The 6,995-nt window shown below is 43.0% G+C and overlaps 1 non-coding gene across 1 annotated transcript; it reads right to left on the bottom strand.

Annotated features, from left to right (window-relative positions):
• Nucleotides 1-5,260: 5,260 nt before the first annotated feature.
• On the bottom strand, nucleotides 5,261-5,341 carry Trnat-agu. Its single transcript has one exon. It is a non-coding gene; the product is annotated as a tRNA-Thr (tRNA).
• Nucleotides 5,342-6,995: the final 1,654 nt, after the last annotated feature.

Genomic DNA, 6,995 nt, shown 5'->3' on the forward strand with positions numbered 1-6,995 from the left:
TTCCTTTTTAAAAAAATATGTATTATTACTGTTGTTGTTGTTATCATTATTATTTGGTTTTTTTTTTTTTTTTTTTTTTTTTTTTTTTTTTTTTTGTGTGTGTGTGTGTGTGTGTGTGTGAGCGAGTGCAGACATGTGCATACTGCAGTATACATGTGAATGTCAAAGGAGTCAGTTTTCTTCCTCCATTGTGGGATACAGGGATGGACCTCAGGTCATCAGGATTGTGTGACAGAACTTGTAATCAGTTAGCCACCTTGCTGGCCCTTAGTGATTTCATTTTTGTTTAGCTGAAAAGGCTTAAAAGTTTTCCTTCTGTTTACTTGACAAATAGGTTATCTAGAAGTGCCTTGTTCAATTTCCGAGTGCTTGGTGATTTCTTAAAGTTCCTTCTGTTGTTAATCTCTAATTTAAGTGAATTGTGTTTGGAAAACATACCTTTTATGATTTCAAACCTTTCAAGTTTATTGAAGTTTGTTTTGTGGCCTAGCATATGGTTGACTCTGGGGACTGTTCCATGCATGTATAAAAGAAGGCATCTTCTTCTCTTGTGGTGTGGAATGTTTATAAATGTTACTGGGTTGTCTAAGTTTATATACCCTGGTTTTCTACCTAGGTATTCAATCAGTTATTGTGAATGTGATACTAAAGCTCCAAATATCATTTTGAAGACTGTCAAGCCTTGCTTAGATTACTGTAATGCCTTGACAATCTCTCTCCACTCTCTCTGCTTTGTTTTTTTGGATAGAAGCCTCTTGTCTGACTTGGTATAGGTTTTATGTACACTATACTATAAAGGCCCTCTGAGTAGGGACTTTCCATTGCTGATGTGTGATTGGCACTCAGAGCAGTGACATTATTAGTCACAAACGTTCATGTTAGATGAATGAATACATCATCACACAAATGAGTCCTTCTGGTTTGTTGGGCAAGTCCAAGATTCCTCATCCTCACCATCTGGAGTAAAACTGAAATGGGGAAATACTCATAGAAGACTGAAGCACACTAGGGCAAAAGGAGGGAGTTAAAAAGCCTTTCTTCCTCCTGCCATTGACCATAGGGAGAAATCCCTGCTTCCCCTTCATATGTGGCTTTGGATTTTGTCTACTGGATTTTTGTAGTTATCAAAGTGGTATATGCACCAGAACTGGCTGTAGGTCTTGAGGAATAAGCCATGGACCTTGTATTTGCCTGCCTTCTCAGGCAGAGGAATGCCTCTTATCATCAGATGTCCCTGTGTAGGGGTTAATTCTCAAGTAACGAGGGCAAGGAGGAGCTATACTTCCAAGTGCTATGGAAATGCATGTGTACTGTCCCTCTGAAGTCCAAGAGGCTAGCATCAGTAGGTGCTGCAAAATTAGGTGTTCAGATTTCCAACCAAGTAAGGTTCCATTGTAGCATGATTGGCATTATCCCTCAGATACTTCTTGACATAGCTTTTGAAATTTGATGTTTATCCTACAGAGGAGAGCTATTTTATACATCTCAAGGAAAACAGAGCATGTGCTAGTTGATGAGTGGTTGGCATGTAATATTTGCACATATTTGACATGTGAAAGTATTTTGCATAATCTATATGCTCAATCAACTCAAAAATTGACTGCTATTTTTCTTTTACTTGTAAAAGCAAAGCCTGTGCTTTATAAACTTTTCTCAGAGGTACAGAGCTGGAGCTCAGGCAAGGAGGTGGGGCAGCAAATTGGGCACCTTGTATAATACATGGTAATTATTTATAATTGATGAAGATGGGTTACAGTCTAGAAGTGGAGAGAAGATAGGGCCCGGTACAAAATGTTGAGGGATAATAGTAGAGGATGATGAGACTGAAAATGCAGAGCAGAAACATCCAGGGTGGTAGAGGGTGCGGAGTATTGGGTTGGGGTGGGGGATAGATCCAGGAAGTGATGTGACACCTCTTGAAAACTTGCAATTGTCTTTGTTTGGGGGGAGACTGGTAAAGACTCTGGCATTTGATAATGAATTGTCAAGAATAAATGTTCTTGACATTGATTTAGATACTAGATAAATTATTCTTACACCTTGGAACTAGAACACCAGTAACACAGAGGCTGTGCCAATAACACTCTGTGTTCTTATAAATATTATTTTACCTCAGTGTGATGTCACCATAGGAACTTGACAGACCCTGTAATGGCTTCATTGTCCACTCTGACTCTGCATTCTCAGAATAATCTGAACTTTTAATGTTGGTAAAATAAAACAATCAACATTGTAAAATGATTTTTTTAATTTTAGTTCTTTAGTTTCAGTAGCAGATTTATTTATAAGCATACTATTTTTTCCCCTCAAGATTTATTTATTTATTTTATGTGCATCAGTGTTTTGCCTGCATGCATGTCTGTGTGAGGGTGTCAGATCCCCTAAAACTGGACTTATAGACAGTTGTGAGCTATTATGTGGGTGCTGGGAATTGAACCTGGGTCCTCTGGAAGAGCGCCCAGTGCTCTTAACCATTGAGCCATCTCTCCAGCCTGTAAGCATACCATTTTATATGATTTGTTTGTCCTTTCATTCACCCATCATGCATATATGAAGTACGTACTCCATGTTGGGCTCTGGGAAATGAATGAAAGAAGACATGATACTCAAATTCTGATATGCATAAAAATGCCTAGTAAACTTGTTAATACTACTGTATTAGTACCTTTTGTATGCCTATGACAAAAATATCCAGAAAAAAAAAAAACATACAAGGAGGAGGAGTTATTTAGCTCATGGTTACTAAAGTTCAAGCTACTGTTTCTTGGAGCCACGTGATTGGGCAGAGCATCACGGTGCTGACAGGAAGCCATCAGCAGGACAGGAAGAGGTTGTGGATAGACACTGCCAAGCCCTAAGCCTGGAGAACTGCTTCCTCCAGTCCAGCCCATCTCCCTTACATTCTTAGAACCTCCTAAAGTAACACTACCATCCCACAAGGAGGCCCTAACACATGAGCCCGTGGGGGGTGGGGGAACCTCGTAGTTAAACCATTTCCCAAGCCTTTATAATCAGTAGGGAAAGGAAGTATATGTAGTTCATAACCACCCATTTGGTTCTGATTCACAACAACAACAACAACAAATAGATCTAATAGTCTGTGAAAAAAAGTAATGTAATAAAGTGTAAGAGGTATCAGAAGTGTGCACAGGGTAAAAAAGTGAAGTATTCATCAAGAACAGTGACTATGAAATGTTTGTACCTCACCATTGCAGAAAGCTGTACATGCAACAATGTTATTGTAAGGTTCACCAATAATGGTGTTTTGGTTTATGTTTTAATACCTTACATCCACTAATACTGTTGAAAACTTTAATGTCTTTGAAATGATCATAAAAGACTGCTGTAAACACACAAGTGCTATTGCATCAATGCATATCACTCACTCCAGCAGGAATGGAGAAAGGGTGTGATGTCTCCCATTTGAAACTCTGGGGAGTTATTCCATGTCATTGCAGAGCTGGCTCTTGTGGTCAATCACATTGTGCACCCCAATAAACTTATCTGGGGGTCAGAGAACAGAACAGCCACTAGATTAAACATAGAGGTTAGGCAGTGGTAGCACACGCCTTTAATCCTAGCATTCTAGGGGTCTGGAGGTCTGTACAGACAAACAGGAAGTGATCGAGTTGGGCAGAAAGAGGAAGTGATGTAGCTGGACAGAGAGAGCAAATCAGATGGCAGAACAGCAAGGCACAGGCGACGAGTGGCGTTGGTGAGGTAAGGTTAGCTGTGGCTTTCCCTATTTCCCTGATCTCTCAGGTTTTCACCCCTATATATCCATGTTTTTTATTTAATAAGGCCATTTAGAAATTCAATACTAAAACTCCAGTGTTGACATACAGCATGAAACCCCAAGTCTTACACTGAAATAGCTTTCTTTCAAATGATAACTGGTGGGTTATTTTTCCCCTCAAAAAAGAGATACTCATTGACCACACATGCCAGGGAAACTGAGATGTTTGATTTTCCAATTTAAGAGGAAGAGATATAGATGCTGGACAACTATTAGCAAGTTCAAGTCAAAAATACCACAGAAAATTTGAAAATCTTCAGGGAATTTCTCCAGAGTTCCTCTTCAGAATGTCTCTTGGTCCCTTGACAATAGTTCTGGAAGAGTTTGAAAAGGTCCAGCTGGAGCACCAGAACCCCCATTTTCTCTCCTCTACCTGGACAGTCAGAGAAACTACACATCCCGACCTCCTTTGTGTTATATAGGGTCACATGACCAAACTCTAGCCAACCACATGTGAATGCAAGTGGCGTGCATCACATTGTTTCTGCCTTGGTTCTCTGTGTGCCTTCTCCATCAGCTTCTGGATGATGGTGCTGCCCAGGCAACCTAAGGAGCCTCTGGCAGCCTGAATCCTTGTATTACTGTGTGGAGCAGAGGCATTCCATCCCATTTCTTCATATTCTAGTGTCCGTGTGGCACCTGAAGGAAGCTTCTGGAATGTTGGGGCTTGTGTAGAAAGGCAGCTAGCCTGTCCTCACACAGGGTATGAGTCCTAGGAGAGTGGGGATTCTAAAGACATGTTCAAGTCTGCCATTTTTGGAGCCAGAGTCCTGAACATTGTGCGTAATACTTGTGGAAATGTTGCCCTCACTGTAATCTCCCATTGGGAAAATTGTGTGGGAAAAGCTCCTCTGACTCCACGGGGCAGGCTCAAGTTGTCAGGAACATTCATTCTAGCTCGCCATGGACATGGTGCTACCACAACACAGAGGCTAAGACAAACACTCAGAAATGGTAATGGCAAACTTTGGGAAATAGAATGAGACAAAAGCAAGCCACAGACGTGGTCATGAAGGCACGTGGCCTGCGGCAGAGACATCCACAGCATAGGGCCACCCTGTCACAAACCTGAGGCCAGCCTGAACAACTCACGGAGATTCTCTCCTGAGACCTAACGAGAAAGTAAAAAAGGCTACGAATATAATTCAGTGGGAGGGTGCTGGCCTCACGTGTGCAAGGCCCTGGGCTCGATCCCTAGTACCACAAACCAACCAGTACAATAAACTAGTAGTTTTTTAAAAGATGGTCTGAGCCCTAGAGTGTCCCCCACCCCTGGAAGCCGCCTTTTCCCTCCAACACTCTACCCAGGTCTGTATGCTGCTGCTCATTTCAATCTCCTCAGACAGGGAAACGGTTTAGAAATTTGCACCTTGATAATATTTCGATTTTATTGATTTCTCACTGTTTTATTTGTGTGTGTGTATGCCATGGTGCATGTGCAGAGGTCAAAGGGTAACTTTTTTTTTTTGGAGCTGAGGATCGAACCCAGGGCCTTGCGCTTACTAGGCAAGCGCTCTACCACTGAGCTAAATCCCCAACCCCAAAGGGTAACTTTTGAGAGTCTGTCCTCTCCTTTCATGTGGGTTCTGGGAACTGAACTCAGGACATCAGGCTTGCATGCCGTCTCACTAGCCTGGGACTATACTTTAAACATCAATTTTACTCTTGGCCAAAATATTCCTTTCAGCCAGACATCCCTCAGTTATTTGGGCTCTCTCTCTCTCTCTCTCTCTCTCTCTCTCTCTCTCTCTTTCTCTCTCTCTCTTTCTCTCCTTGGTCCCTTATATAAAATAGCTACCATCTGTTTGAAAGGTATTTTTACCAGATACAGCCTACATTACACTATTTCATCTTCATGTGAAGTAGGTCCCATTATTATACCCATTCTGCAGATGAAAGAAACTGAGGTCCCTAATTGTTAAGGAACCTTACCAAGCTCAAGACTCTAGAATGAGGCAAGAGCAGGACTCTCCATACCCTGACCTTCCAACTTTCACCTTTAATTGTTGTGCAACTTACCTCTATTTCGAGCCAATGGATTTTTGTTCGTCTGCTAATCCTTTAGAGGGGCCAGTTAATAGAAGTCAGTTTATGACAGCTCCCTATCTCACCCTTTCTTCAGCACCCCACCCCAGTAGAGTGCTGGGGCTCATCCTGGGGTGCAGCTCCCTCCTCTCAATCTTAGCAGATGTCTAGCATGGCGGATGCTTTGGCTTGGGTCATTGCCACAGTCTTCCGGGAAGGAGAAGCTGGAAGAAAGGCTTCTTGGCTCTGGCACACTCTTAACCAGCAGGAGAGGAGCCTCGCAGTGGGGCCAATCTGTCACCGGCTCTATATTTAGCACCATCTGCCAGGAATGTTTCCAACTGCCTATTTTAACACACAGCACTTGGTGCAAATGGGAGCGCTCTGCCACGAGCTCGTGGGAAACCAAGGGCATTAAGTGGGTTTTCTGGCTGTGTTGCCAGTTGGCCCTTCTGCCAGACTTCAAGCGAGATACGGGAAAAGATGGAGGCAGAGTTTTCCCAGGGAGTGAGTCCCAGGGGCCCGTGGCTTAAGTGGCCCAAGAATCAAGCAAGGAGGGCAGCTGGGGCGGTGTTGGAGATGGTTGCGGGAGCGAGGGGAGAGGAGGATACAGGCCCGAGGCTCTTCTGAGGTATGCTCCAGGCAGAGCTCCCCAGCTCTGTCTCTGAGACCATTACCGACTCTCGCAGCCTCGCTAACGCCAGCGCATCCTTCTTGGATCTCAGACTTTTCTTGAATAGTGTTCAGTTACACTCATCCGGTCATTTCTTCCTTATGACATCCTGGTGAGGGAGATCCTATTGTTCCATTTCACAGATAAAGGAACTGAGTCTCCAGCTCCTGCCATGTGACACCCCTGCAATGGTGCTGTACCTTGAACTCCCAGCCAGAATAAACCCTTTGTCCCCTAAATTGCTTTTGGTCAGGATATTTTGTTACAGCCACTGGAAAAAAAAAAAAAAAAAACCTGAGGCACATACTGTGACTTGGGAGGTTGGAAACTGCATCCTTGAGCTCCTCTGAGACAGAAGAATATGATAGGAACTGCACTTGATTTTAACAGCCAATAACCTTGTTCCAGTGACACATTCCTATATTGTGTCTTGCAATATTATAATCTCCAGGAGATATGGGGGACCGATTGGTAGTTTTCCTAGCTTATCTTCTGTGCCTC

The sequence above is a fragment of the Onychomys torridus genome, chromosome 11 (genome assembly GCF_903995425.1).
Source record: "Onychomys torridus chromosome 11, mOncTor1.1, whole genome shotgun sequence".
Classification (NCBI taxonomy): domain Eukaryota; kingdom Metazoa; phylum Chordata; class Mammalia; order Rodentia; family Cricetidae; genus Onychomys; species Onychomys torridus.